Here is a 15,121-nt window from a genome sequence, read left to right on the forward strand (position 1 = left end):
ATACAGACACCTCACTTTAAGCTATAACCATGCAGAGCCTTGCCATGTAGACCCACTGTTGAATGCCTGTAATGCAGCAGGAGACCACCCATCATTAGTTATGTCTTGTGACATGTTCCCCTAATTTCCTACACTCCTTGTGTATTCCAGTGTGTAATCGTTGTCCAGAATGCCAGCAGCATGTACAAGCGTCTTTGTGAACCAGGGCATAAAAAAATCTACCTATCCTTGAATTCAGAAGGTAGTCTTTCCACCATTTGTCACTTACCACTCTCTCAGTTTCATTGTGAGCCGTGCTTTTGCATGAAATATGAGCCATAGCTATAAGCCAAATGCCAGTAAAAAAGTGGATTATCCCTGCTTCAGCATCTCTTATTGTGATTCAATTTTCGTACATGATAGGCACTACTGTTCAACAAGCAGCCCTGTCACTGGTCAGCATTTGATTTAAACAAACATTTTCAGACCATAAGCTGGAGAGGTGCTTGGTCAAACAATTGATCAGTGGGGTAGATGAAACTAGTAATACAAACACTCCATAAGGTAGGCATAACACTGGGAAAGCAGATGAAGGTTTGAAGCCAATGATTTTGATTTGCATGAGTACATAAAGAAGGATATTTCTGAAAGTAATAGAGATTAAAGGTGCTGAGAGAAAATAAAAGCTTTTTTTTTTTTTTTTTTTTAAAAGCACTTCGTAGGGGAAGGGGGGGGATCATTTTTACTAGTTTAATCTGGCTGTAAGAAATATATTACTTTGCTTGTCAGCATTTGATCTCAAAATTCATTTTAAGGATTCAGGAACAAAATCTCAGATGAACCAGTGCAGCGCCCGCTTAAGTGGGGAGATGTTTTTCCAATCGTTTTAACAGGCAATATGCAATATAAGTGCGAGTCTCCAGAGGTCAATAGAGTTTGCTGTAGTTATCAGGAGAAAATAGGCTTCATGGTGAGCAGAGAAAACAGAATTCTTTTAATATCCACAATATCATTTTAATGTTTGATAAAAGATTCTTTGTACGTGTGTGTGTATGCATATTTGCACACATATACACACACAAAGAGATATTAGTAATATGCTTCAAACAAAAATATTTCCTGCACAGTGACTTTGCAGTATATTTAAGAAAGGTACAAAAATCCAGCAGAAGACAGCAAAAGAGAGGAAAAAATATGGCTTCATGCAAACTAAAATGAAGTTAATTGTAGGATCTTTTAGTTCACACCAAGAATACTACATGATATGTAAAAAATCTACTGTCAGTCTGAGAAATGGTGTCCGTTCCTGACATCGCTCAAGCCTGTGACAAAACTCCCAGTGGCTTGCATGAAACCAGAATTACATCCATTAAGTTTTTCGCATGATGAAGTACACCAACAGCAAAATAAACTTTCAGAGCTCTAATTCCTCTCCTTTTGATTATCACTACTTACTCTGCCTTACTGTAGTGAAATCTTAAAACAACATGTTACCCTTAATCTCAAGAGGAAAAAGTTGTATATGCTTCTTGAGATTAAATCTCTTTTCATGCAGAATATGCTCAGTGGAGATGCTAAAAGGAAGAGGTTTCCCCTGAAGCCTAGCCCAGCATTAAGTAGAGGTTCCTTAGAACATTCAGCAAGGCTATTTTCAGGAAGTTTTACAGATATTTTATTCTTCATAAATCCGATAAAAATATACAATAACACTTTCTTTTTCCCTTATATCGATAGTGAAGTCTTTCAGATATAATAGTTACAAATAAAGGTTTATTATGTGACCTCCTTTGTTGGTTCCTTGGCAAAAAGTACACTAGAGACAAATGTCAGGATCCAGGCTTCAGTAGGGAAGAGAGGTTGTTATTTTTTTGGAAAATGCAATTTGTTCAATACTGTTAAAAAGTAAGTGTGTGTCTAAATTTAAGACTCAGCATAATTGGAATACTACAGATTTCCACAGGAACACTGGTCCCTCACCTGGGGTGATCTGAAGCTGTGGTCAAATACTTGATGAAATTCTCAGCTGGTTTAAGTAGATGTAATGACCCTGACTTCAACAGATAGCTGGCAGAGAATAGAATTTAGTCTGCTAACTTTTTGAAAGCAACCATTTTATTTATTCGTCAGCTCTGAGCATTTATGTTCCAGCTGGTCTCAAAAATCACATAACTGGAAGTCGTAAAGACATGCTGGGGAAAAAAAGTGGCAGGAAAATTGGCAGAAAAAGAGACACTGAAAACTTGAAGCAGAAACTATGGCAACCTGAAGCACTTGGAGGAAATGCACAGGAGTTTCACCAGTGACACCTGGAGGACCAGGCTTACACCTCAGCAGTGCAGGGAAGTTTGAGAGAGATGATTCTTCCCTTGATTTGTCACATGTAAGACTGCAACCCAGACTGCATCTACACCTGCATTTTTGGATTGTCCCAGTACAAGAAAGACATTGACAAACTGGAGAGAGTCCAGCAGAGGACACCAAGTTGGTCAGGAAGCTGGAGCACAAGGTAGGCTGAGGAGCAAAGAGAGGCTGAGGGAGACGGGCCTGTTCAGGCCCCAGAAAAGATTCTGGGGTATCCTCTGAGATGCCTGGTGATATGATAAGTAAAAATCAAAAGCTGGAGCACTGGACTTCCAGTTTAGATACTGGGAATAATTTCCTGACTACAGGGGCTGTAAAAAACTGGAACAGAGGCTGTTGGTGCTCTCTATAGACACTCAAAACTCAGCTGGGCAAAGGCCTGTCACCTGCTCTACTGTGGCTCTTCCTTCAGTGCCCAGTTGGACTGGATGACCTCCAGAGGTCCCTCCCAACCTGAATGATTCTGCGATTCTATGATACCATTTGGTTTACTTAAATTATTCTCTTTGTTTTCAAAGAGAAGTGACAGTTTCAGAAATGGATCCAGCTGTTGATTATATGCTTCAGGGGGCAACATTAATGGAGAAGCTGCAGCCCTTTTAGCCCCCTGGTAAACTCAGGCCTCAGTTTTTATTGTTTTCTACCTTCAGCTATTGTATAGCATTGCTGAGCTCATAAAGCAGCTGCTGTGAGTGGTGTGAAAAGTAATTGCTGTATATACTTCATACAGCTTGTAAAATGATTTGGAAATTACTGTAGAGAAGTGAACTGCTACTTTTTTATCAGTATAGAAAAGCTCAAGATGGCAGATGACTAGATAAGCTATATATGTATGCATATATAAATACTCATATATAAGAGCAGATGTGTATATGCATATATATATATGTATATATATATATGCATATATATGCCTTGGTGTTACTCTGATCCAAGGATCTGAATCCCAACTGTTGAGATAATTCATGTTACCTTAGAATCTGGCTTTAAAATCTGGCCACAGCCCATTGTTTTTTTTTTCAAGAAATAATGTTAGTGCTACAATGAGCAAGGTGGAGTTCCAGATTACTTGCCTGGCTGTTAAGATGGGTTCAATAGAAAAATGAACAAGAACTCGAAAGGGAAATCCACAAATATCAGGAAAACACGCCAACCTTAAGATATACAATTGAGCAACTTTCGTGCTTAGGGACATGGTTTAGTGGGTGATATTGGTGATAGGAGGATGGTTGGACCAGATGATCTTGGAGGTCTTTTCTAACCTTAATGATTCAATGATTCCCTAAAATGTTCGGGTCTGAACAAGTGAAAAAGGGAAACAAGATATAAGCTTATCTGATAAAGTAAGTCATACACTATCAACATGTATGTTGGTACATAAACTATGCAAGAAGGAGCCTCTTCCCTCCTAAATTCAAACACAGCATGTGGGACTAATTCTTCCAAGAGCATGGTAAGAGTCCTTCCTATGTCCTGCTTGCCTCAGCTTCTGTTGCTTTTCCCTACTTTTCAGATGATAACATCCATGCATCTCACAGGGTGGGCCTAGACTTTTATTAATTAAACTTTTAAGACCTTTGAAGAGGAGAAAGAAAAAGTATTATTATCAAGGATTATTTAAACTACATTTCTGTGAAGTTGAAATACAGTCCAGCTGAGAACTACATACCAAAGCCTTAGTAAAAATAGTCAACCAGTGGGTTTTCAGCCAGTATGATGTCAAATTAAAATTATACTTTGCAACAGTACATTCCATGCTGATAAATCCACGTGGATTAAATACAGAAATCTGAAAGAATAAACACCTTTTTTTTTTTTTTTTTTTCCTTTCTCATCTAGGTCATTTTGCTTCCTGTTAGGATTTTATTTTCAAAAAAAAGTAAACCTGAAATCTGTATGTGGAGATGTAAACAACTACACAGGAAAAAAAAGTAAGTACTTAGCAGCAGTGAAGTTTGTCCAAGGATTACCACAGTGAATAAAACCAACTTTGCTTTTAAAAGCTGAGTGTACTATTTTGGGAATGTGACCCCTTTTCATGAATAAATGACGTGGTGACATTTACAGATAAAGCAAGATTTAACTGCTATGAAAGGAGATGACAAATGTCAGGATGTCAGTAATGATCTGTGAACATAATGGTCTCTCACCAGAGCACTGAGTAGATATATAATGTAACTGTCGCCTGCTAATGCTGCCATGGAAGAAGAAAAGCAAAGCAATATGAAGAAGATCAAAAACCTCCCTGGAACCAACCTTAAAGTCTGATTGATAGACATTGGCACAACTTAACTAATAAATTATACTGTTAATGACTTTAAAGTTTTTACCTTGTGCACATTACTATTAAACACTATGAAATTCCTGTATAACTTACAACTAGGTTGTGTCAGAGGATCAAGTGCTGGCCGTCAAAACGGGCCTTCTGACAGTTTCTGTATTCCTGTTGTACTGCTGGGGGTTGGCTGTTGTGGAGGTCTCGCTGGAGCTGGAGGGATTTACAGCAATCAGAATCTGGTTCGTGGAGCCCAGATTACTGCAGAGCAGGATTTTCCTTCGGCATGAGCCAACTGTGGGAGAGACCTATTAGACCACTTAAACATGGCAGGGTTGTCCTCTTCCAGTGTTCTTAAGTGTTAACATCTCTCAGTTTTTCACTCCCTGGCAGACCTGTGTAGGCCTAGCCTTGTGATTACTGTCAAACTTATCTTGACAACTTCTTTGGGAAGCCTAGAAATATGGTAGGGAAAAAAGCTTGGCATTATTTATGCAGTTGTCTTCTGAAGTTGTCTCAGTCAACTGCCTCCTACCCCCAGGCCCCAATCCAGATCCCCATTTGTCTCACATATTGAATGCTTTTTCCAGCTGACAGTTAAATTGATTCTTGTTTGCTATTTAAAGTGAGGAGAGTGCCTGGAAGTCTGAAGGTTTAAAAATCCAGAGACCTAAGCACAGCGCGGTGTGGAAGGCAGGGAGTTTCTTCGCATCCACTCCCCAGCCTCCCGGCAACTTCACAGCTCTCAGCTGTGCGGCGCGTTTTGCTTTCTTCGTGCGTTGCTCCGACAGTTTGTCGACCTTTTCCCTGAATAGGTTAGCCTGCCACAGGGCTTATGTTACCCAGAAGACCAAGGGTGTTTTCAGAGACATGGTGAAGTTGTGATTGAAAGCCAGACATAGTCAAACACTGGTACAATAAGCCAGGAAGTATTTGGCTGGTAGTTTGTTTATGAGAAGAAATATCCGGGACAAAATATTAAAATATCATGGTTAAAACATTAATACGGTAAAAATGCCAAGTTCTGGAACACAGTGAAGAAGATGCTGAACACTGAATAGATGTATTTTTAAGGAACATTCTGCTCCTGTTAACAGCGCACAAGTGCATCTCTAACACTACTTGTATAGATAAAGCAATCACAATATATTTCAGGCGAATCCGCATTACAAAAGAAACTCATCCCAATCTACTGTATCTTTTGATCTGCGCTTTACAGTCAGTCATCTATAACAATGGACATGGAGGTGGCATTTCTGATACGACAGCCAGCATTGCAGCAATCATATACTGACATCTAGCAAGGATTCATCTCGATTAACATTATCCATCTAAAAGTTAGATGTCTTCTCTAAGCGAATTCTTTTAAGCTTTTTGTAAAGTCAATGGAGAGATGCAGGCAGTGCAGAGGGCAATCGACCCTATCCTGAGATAACTATTGTAAGATAAATTGTGCCTATTTCTTGTTATTCACTGTAGAAGGGTCCCAACTATCCAGAATAGGTGCCTGCATCTGAGGCGGCTGTACTTCGGTGAGGTATGTGGGAGGGAGGAGTGAAGAAGTGCTGTTCTAATTTCCATTGAATCAGCTGATCCAAAGGGTCAATTGCTTTAACACAACCTTGTTACTGTGCAACATTAAACTGTTAAACGTGATTAGGGATTTCTAGAGAGCGGTCTTTCAACCACAGTATTTTGCACAGACACAAGAAACTATGTACTAAAGAAAAGAAATACATTTTCTAAAATAGCAACTGCATAATTAAAGAGTGCACAAAAGAAGGATTAAGAACAAAACACTGAGTAGTATAAGAGCATTAAGCTAATTAATCAACATTTATATGGGTCCCTTTTTAAAGGATATTCAGTTAAATAGAAGTGACAGATAGTTCTAATATTGAATCCTGAGACGGTCATTGTGAAACTTTCCTTCTCTCTGACAAAACAGACACATCATTTGGAGAAGCAATACAATCATTCTGATAGTAATTGGGGAAGAGCCAATATCAGTGCTCTCAGGTTGTAAGACAGAATGGATTCCTGTTTGTATCAGTGTGGCATTCCTGCTGATCCAGTGGGGATAGTTGGGTCTATTTGTGTTGATATGAAAGTCCCAGTGAGTAAAGATTATCTGTTAAGGCCGGTTTTGTGATATGAAGCAGTAATTCTAGGGGCTGTGTGTTTAGTCCCTAGGATTTTAGTCCACAAAACCTCTTCTTGAAAATGTTAAAAGATAGTTTCTAGGTGGACTAACCAGGATCTACTTAGGTCTAGCTTTTCACCCATCCATTTTGAGTCAGGGATTTTTAATCTCAAATGCTTCTAACTTGTTAGATGTACATTCTGGTATTAGTGGACCATTCTCCCTTAAACTACTTGGGATTTTTCAGTGTAGTTTGTTTTGCTTTGTTTATTGTAATATTTAATGAACTCTTACAATTGGGTGGATTTCTAGGTTGCAGATATTGGAATATTGTTTAGATCTGTTGGGGTGAGAAGCTCATTACAAAATGTGCTAACAGTTCTACTGTTAACTGAAAGCCTAGGAGAGGGTTTTACTTTTTTAGTTTCAAAACACGCAGTTTTTGTCTATGCTTTTAATGCCCTTTATACCCATGAGCTGAGAGAAGGACATTAGTGGTTATCTCAGCCCTAACGCTTACTAACAAAGAGTGACAACTGCTGACACAACAACCTGCCTTGAATTATTTTGGGGTAGGGGGTGGAATGGGTTGGCTTAACACAAACATATAATTTCAGTAAACCACCATTTTCAGAAAACCACATTGTTTCAGATTTCCTTTGCTGACAGGGAGATGCATTTTTTTCAACAGACCTCTCTTAAAACAAACAAACAAAAAAAAAAGCAACATACAGAGGACTGAATAGGAAAATGGTGCTGAAAGGAGAATTACAATATGTACTTAGTGTCAGTCAAGATCTTCCATTTTAATTTTTATTCTGAGTTCTACTGAAGTATAAATATGTATACAAATTCTTATCCTTAATTAACTGTAGAGCTTACAGAAAGCATTTATTGCTATCCATTTCTTTCCTATCACTCCCCTTATCTCCCCTGATAAGAGCCGCATGTTTAGTAGACACACTATAACCCCGTAATTTGGAGCTACTACCATAGCATCAATTCTTCTGGATGATACCACACCTTGCCAGTCAAAAATGATTTGAACTTAAATTGTCAGTTAAAGATGTTCTTCAGTTTTATTGTCCCGAACTTGCAGGCAGTCTATTGGATCAAGTGAATTACTTTGTTGCTGAAAATGCTTGTAATTTTGTGTGAAGGACACAATCAGAATACACAATATTTTTTCCCCTTTGCATTTCCCAACCTGCTCTGCTCCTTTGGTGCCCAAGCATATTACAAAATTGCTGACATCTAAGCTGATCAATCAAACCCTTCGCAGTTCTGTAAATGATCAAGCTTAACTGTCTATGCAGCTGTTATTTGGCAGTGCTCCATCTGAAAAATAAAATGCAAACATCAAAAGAAGTTCACCTAGGTTTATAGTTCAGAGAAGGGGTTTTTTTTTCTGATAGCTTGTCTGTTATATAAACAGAGTCTGTTAGGTCAAATTAGAAGACGACAGACGTTTGTCCTTTCAAAAATCTCTGGCCAGATGACAATCACCTCCCAAAGCAGAGTTGGTGTATCCCACCTAAGCAGTGTGTTGGTGCCATGCTGATAGTCTGCATACTAACATGCATAGTTTCCCAGAAAAACATGGGATATATACAAGCGTATTAAAGAGAAGCTATGGAAAGCTGGGATAGCCATATGGTTTACAGGATTAAAAGGATAGATCTTTTAAGAAATAGATCCATTATCTTCTCTTCAATTCTCCCCAACTCTCTGGAAGGCTTTAACTCCATGGCATGTATGGGCTGGACTAGTTGCCTTTAAAACTGCCGTAATTGATCTGCTACAGCTGTACTGTAGGGAACTGTGTGTATGTTAGATTAGTCTCAATTCAGAAAAAAAATAATACTAGTGTTCATGAAGTGTTTCCCTTCTTCATGTTCTATTCCTGAATTTAAATTATATCCTTCCCCATAGTTTTATGAATTCCGCTAAACTGTTGATACGACTTGACCTGAACACATTAAGCAAATGTACCAAACTGAAGAAAGAACACAATGTGCATGAACAGTTTGGGATTTATCTAGAGGTGAATATGTGCCTCTATCCCTTGCCACAGATAGAAAGAGCTGGGCACAGAATATTGATGCTGGTCTGGTAGACCGCAAGAAGTCACTAGCCAAGGCTAGAGAGAGACAGCAAATCTCCCGACACTTCATGCTCTGATTGGTCATGCCCAAAAGGCATAGCAGCCAACTTGAACAGATCAACAAAGTTCTCATTAGCCAAATTCTGAACTAACCTTTCCGCATGCTGATTGTAGAGAGGGCAAAACAGTAATCACAGTGGAAAAGTTATCCTTAGCACCTCTAAAAAGAAACTATCAGCCAATAAACATTGTTGATCAGCCACAACATTGGATAAAAGAAATGAAAATATATTATTGAATCAAATGTCTTCCTGGGCAAAATGCAGAGGTTAAATGTTGTAGATATGAGTAAGAATACTTTACATGGAATGATGGACATAGTACCAGTTGGTCCTGGTCAGTTAAAATGTTTTCTGGGGTAATGTGGAAAAGAAGGTTTTCTCAAAGGATGTTAAAGGAAATGAAGTGCCCAATACCATTGCCAGTTTTACAACCCTCAGACTATGTGGAAAACTCAGCCAGAAAACACTGGCAGGGAAAAGAAAATAATAACTAACAAGAACAACAAAACAAGTTTATGTGCTGTACAAGTTGCAATGTATTTAAGAGATATCTTTTTATATGCTTTCTCTTTGAGATGTGCTTTTGCAGTGCATTTTATATGCTGCTTAGTTAAAGACTGCAATGTCAAGATACAGAAATGTACAGCAAATTTTAAGCCTTTTAACCAAAGCCACAATATGCATCTAGCAAAATCATCCTTTTTTTTTTTTTTTTCTCCTTGGCAGAAATTAGAACTGCTGCATTTAGAAGCACATCCCATTTCTATCAAATATACACCGTTTCCCCTGCAGCTCTTTTTATGTTAGTCAATATCTTTTAATGTTATCTGATGGTTTCCTAGGAGATGTCCTAAATGGCCAAACTCACTAGTTTGATGCTAGTGTTGGATAATATCTATATGCACTAAACATCTGTTTTGTTCACTGAAGTCTGCTCTGCCCTTTTTCCACTGGTCATTATGTTCCCCCTGTGGGTTTCTAATGGCTGCTAATGAGATAAGAAAAATGCTTCATGTACACTTCCATCTTCTCCGATGGTGTGTGATCAGAAGTCTGTGCTCTTTGTTAGAAGGAATTACTTCAAAATCATTGTTAGTATTTCCTTGTACAGTAGTTTGAATGCAAATTTTACACTTAAGGACTAAAGTGCCTTTTAAAAATCTGTAAGAAGCAATTAGAAAAAGAAAGATCACCACATTATGGGGTAAAGAGTTCTATTTGTGGAAGGGTGGGCTCAGTGTTGATTCATGTTTTTCAGATGGTACAGTACAGGTTGCATCATTAATAGAAGATTAAGATGCCAAATGGGGAATTTTTACCTTCTGTTTCTGAGTCTTTCACCATAGGAAATCACCCGGATATGGCTAGAGGTTGATTTTACATAACATGATGAGCAGACAGAGTGTTCCTCAGATTTAACAGAGCCTGCTGTTACTGTGGGAAGAAGGGCTGACAACTTGGGTAGTATCCATACAGAACTATAATTTTTAATCTGTCAAAATCACTTCCCTTTAGAAAGTCTGATTTCATTAGCATGTTTTTTTGTTGGATGTGATTGTCTCTCTTAGCAGCTTTCCTTTTACAGCTGTCACAAAAGCCAATCAGATTATACCAAGGGCAGGAAATAAGTCTTTTTGTTGTAAATTAATTTAGGCAAGAATAAATCGCATATGGCTAGATTTAGTTCCTACTTTATGAAGTGTGAAATTTTACCAAAGTAACAGATGAGGGTTCTAAGAGCAGGTATTGGCATAAATGTGGTTACAAACTATATTCCTTCTGGCACTCTTGTGGTGACTATAATACATATAACCTATGTCTCATAAATGGCAAAGCAAGCTTTCAGCTAAGCCTACAGTGTAGGCAAAACTGATATATAACCTTCATGGAGAGAGGCCAAATTAAGCTTTTATCAGATTCTGTCTGTGCTGCACTGCTCTGGGGTAATTCTAACCCAAACACCAAGAATTCACTTATGTTCATTTTTCTTCATATTTGATCTCCTGCACTCTTCGACTTACCAGTGTAGGCTCCACTGCCATACTAAAGTTTGAAATTTTCTTACGGCTTTCTATGCTGTACTACCATGGAGTCTCCAGGCTGAAACTTGCCTCTCTTCATCTCATGCATTTTGGCCTGAGCGTGTAAGATAGGAAGGATGTGGGTGCTTTATGGAAACCTGTGCTTGATTCAGCTCTGTTATGCTTCATAAATTTGTGGGGAAAAGTATCAGATTCTCATGAAAAAGTATTTTGCAAATAAGTGGGGTAAAGAACAATTCCCCCAAAGGGTTGTTCCATTTGGCTGCAAAGGTTAAAAATTGATATTTTCAGAAGTCCTTAGTACACAGAATGATGTGATGAGCATCATGGAAAGAGGCTACTTAGTGTGTTAGCTGGCTGATCCATCTTCTCCTAGGCTGTTTGCAATAAGGGACAGCATGAGTTCATAGCAAAGTTCATCAGTGAAGCTGTAGATTTACTTTTCGGTCACCATGCCCTATCTGGAGAGCAGGTAAAGCTGTGATTTTATTTGGTAATGAGTCTTTCTGTACAGGTGCAGAGAAGCATTCTAGAAAAAGTCAGTGTCCACCTGTGGTGCTATATGATTACTTCGGATAAGAATTTCCTTTACTTTGGAATCTTGCTCCTTTTTCTGTAGAATGTATTACTAGGAAGAGGTAGTAAGCAGTATGTGGATCAGTCACTGTTTCCCTTACAGATAATAATATTACCTGAGCAGACACAATACAAGTCCCACTGTCTTTTTGTTGTGCCCTGAAATAAAGGTGAAAGACTCCATAGTAATTATTTCTTGTAAACAAAGTGTCTTTCCCTTCTGAAAGATTATTGGTCTTCCAGTTTCTAATTTTGGAGTCTTTGCATTTCTAAAGGCTCATTAACTATGTCTACTACCTTGAATTTTTTAGAATTAAGAGATTCTTCTGTTTTATTAAAACTCTTCCATTTCTTTGTATAATAGTCTAGCTGTTTTTCCTCTCTTCATTTTTTTTTTCCCAGTTCCATCTGGGCATTTAAAAACAGTAATTCTGTGTCTTTTCATGTGCTCCAGATCTTCTGCAATGCCAGTCTCTAACTGACAGTATTTGATCTGTTTTATGATTACCCTTCATCTGTTGCTGGCTCTTTTCCTGTATGCTGGTAACTGCTTTGATCACCTCTTGGCCAGAATCTGTGGATTCTCATAATTCCTTCTGGAAAGATTCTTTGTTGTCTTTTAATTACTTTTTACCATTACCTGGCTAGCATCCATTGTCTGTTGTCTGGTTTTAATTTTTGCCACTAATAGGACTCTTCTGCATTGGGACATTTAGGAAAGTCAATCCAAATTAAATGTTAAAGATCACACTTCAGCTATGTTAAATCCCTGTGTAGATAGCCCTGTTAGAAGTAAAGAAGACCTTAATTTTGTTTAATTTAATACATACTAGAAATGAATTAAGCTAAGACAAATTTAACCACTTCAGTTTTGAGCAGCTGTGTATACAAGAATTGTGAGACTTAACTAATCTATCTTAGATTCATACTTCTTATTAACCTGTTTTTCATTTCCTGAGCTTCTTGTAGACAAAAGCTGGACTTTCTTTTCTATAGGAATTATCATTTACTAACAACTGAATTTTTATTCTGCTTTTCTTGATGTTTGACTGTCACTCCTTTGCTCTGATGGTAACTTCAATAATTTCTGAGAGGTAAGGAAGATTTACAGAACATAGTTCAGTTCTTATTATTTCATTAAGTTAACTTATGACGTTATAGATTCACATTAAGCTCAGAGTCACACTGTAATGGATGCTGTAAACGCATAGGATGGAATTCATCTCACATATCCTTACTGGGCAAATGGCAGACAGATGGAACATACCTTCAGCAAGTTTGCAGATAATCAAAGCTGAGGGGACTGGTTGATACACCAGATGGTCATGCCACCATTCAAAGAGACCTTGACAGGCTGGAGAAATGGGCAGAGGGGAATCTTATGAAGTTAATGCAAAGCTCTGCATCTGGGGAGGATTAACCCCATGCACCAGTTCATGCTGGGGGCTGAGTGGCTGGAAAGCAGCTTGCTGAGAAAGACCTTGGGTCCTGGTGGATTGCAAGATGACCATGAGCCAGCAATGCACCCTCACAGCAAAAAAGGCCAAGGGTTTCCTGGGCTGTATTAGGCAAAATATTTCTAGTAGGTCAAGAGAAGTGATCCTTTCCTTCTACTCAGCGTTGGTGAGGCCACACCTGAGGTACTGTGTCCAGTTCTGGGCTCCCAAGTACAAGAGAGATGTAGATGTACTGTGGCACATCCAGCACAGGGTCACAAAGATTATTAAGAGACTGGAATATCTTCTGTATGAGAGGCTGAGAGAGCCCTGTTTTATCCTGGTGAAGAGAAGGCTCAGGGGAGATCTTATCAATGTGTCTATAAACACCCGATGGAAGGGAATGGAGAGCCAGACTCCCTTCGGTTAGTACCCAGTGACGTGACAGGAGGAAATGGACATAAAATAAAACAGGTGAAATTCAATCTGAACATGAGAAAACACTCTTTGGTTGTGAGTGTGGTCAAGCAATGCAGCAGATTACTCAGAGAAGCTGTGGAGTCTCTGTCCCTGGAGAGTCAAAACAGTTGGACAAAGTACTGGGCAACTTGCTGTTGCTGATCCTATTTGACCAGAGGGGTTGGACTAGGTGATTTCAAGAGATTCCTTCCAACTTAAATGATTATATGATAAAGCTGAATTTCTGAATGCTCCCAGTATAGGATGGTAAATTCCTTAATAGATAGGAGTCTTGGTAAAGTGATGTCTTCTGCTTACATAGAAAGTCAAAGTTTGATAAGGTGAACTTGTCAAGAATGCATCCATTCATCTATCCATACATTTTATCATAAGAAGTGTTCCTATATTTGATATTGTTACCCATACAGAGAAGATACAGTTAAAACACACATCCAAATCGAGTCATGCACCCAAGGTCGCAGTGTGTCACTTCCAGACTTGTTCCATGTACTCATGCTGCACACATGCCTTCTGAAATTTTGTACTTTTTAATTCATCCTTTCTGTGGTAACCCAAGCCTTTAAAACAGTAGCAAATTTCCATAGTGATAACCTGGCACTGAAACAGAACACCGGAAAAGCAGGTGTATATGGTGTGTGACCTAAAAGGTTCATTTCATCACAGAGAACTTCTTGTTCTTGTATATTTTAATGTCCCAAACACAGGACTCGGAGCCCACAGCCTTGTTCCCAGGGGGCTGCTGATCTGAAGTTAATGATCCTATAGGCAGGCACATTTGAAAAGTATGCTGACTTTTAAAACTAGCATGCATCCAACAGCTCCTAGTGAAGATGATGAAGAATTATCTTCAGAATTATTTTAATATTTATTATTTTAAGAGGAGGAGGAGAGACAAGGATGTGACAGCTTCTGTAATGCAAAAAGGATGAACTCATGCAACTCTAACTATCCTTTTGCTGTCTATTAAAATCGTTCCCAGTGAGTCTGTCTCAGCAGCAGACAAATGAACACTCCTATGTAAATCCCCTCCTGTCTGATAGGTAGGCATTTGCAAGCCAAAAAAGAATCCTTCTTCTTACTTCTCAAAAGTATGCTCTGCCTTTCAGATAATACGTACTTTCCCAACCTTGTCAGGTGAGGCAGGGCTTGAAAGCTTTTTAGCACTTACCCTTTTGTATAACTAGTTATCTCTGTAGGAGAGTTTGCAGCAGTCTTTAACCCCTTTGTATTCTCCTTATATCTCAGAGATGTCTCTTGCAAGCTAATAAATTCTGTTAAGTCTCTCCTTTTTCCACAACATTAGTCTCCCATTAACTAGTAATGAGCCTTGGAAGATTCCTTGTGAGGATCTGAGCAACCACATTAATTCCTTAAAACATCTTTAACAATAGTGATCCTATTAACAGCGAGTTTAGGAATGTCTGGTACATACAATTAGCCTTAGCGTTTTGGTGGCCTACATTTATTCTGCTCTGAAATTGCTGAAGTCCTAGAAAGATGTTGCTAAACTCTCTCTGAATGCTGTCATATGTAGTAAACTGGAGCTGTGCTGCTAAATTCATGCTTTTTCATGGTAATTTCTTCAGCTGAATTATTTTTGTAGAGAAGCTCATGTCATCAAATACAAAGTTTATATAGGTTTCTGCATGCTTTTAAACACATG

General features: G+C 38.6%; 1 protein-coding gene across 11 annotated transcripts in view; it reads left to right on the plus strand.

Annotated features, from left to right (window-relative positions):
* TDRD15 (tudor domain containing 15) overlaps positions 1–15,121 on the plus strand; it is a 125,566-nt gene that overhangs the window by 92,308 nt on the left and 18,137 nt on the right. For 3 of the 11 annotated variants that reach the window (XR_013948622.1, XR_013948623.1, XR_013948624.1), the window contains one exon: positions 1,930–2,100. The gene's annotated coding sequence lies outside the window, so the exon portion shown is untranslated. The other 8 variants (XR_013948618.1, XR_013948620.1, XR_013948616.1 and 5 more) reach the window with 7 other exon arrangements.

This window comes from Anser brachyrhynchus, assembly GCF_964034855.1.
Source record: "Anser brachyrhynchus genome assembly, chromosome: 3".
In the NCBI taxonomy this organism is placed as follows: domain Eukaryota; kingdom Metazoa; phylum Chordata; class Aves; order Anseriformes; family Anatidae; genus Anser; species Anser brachyrhynchus.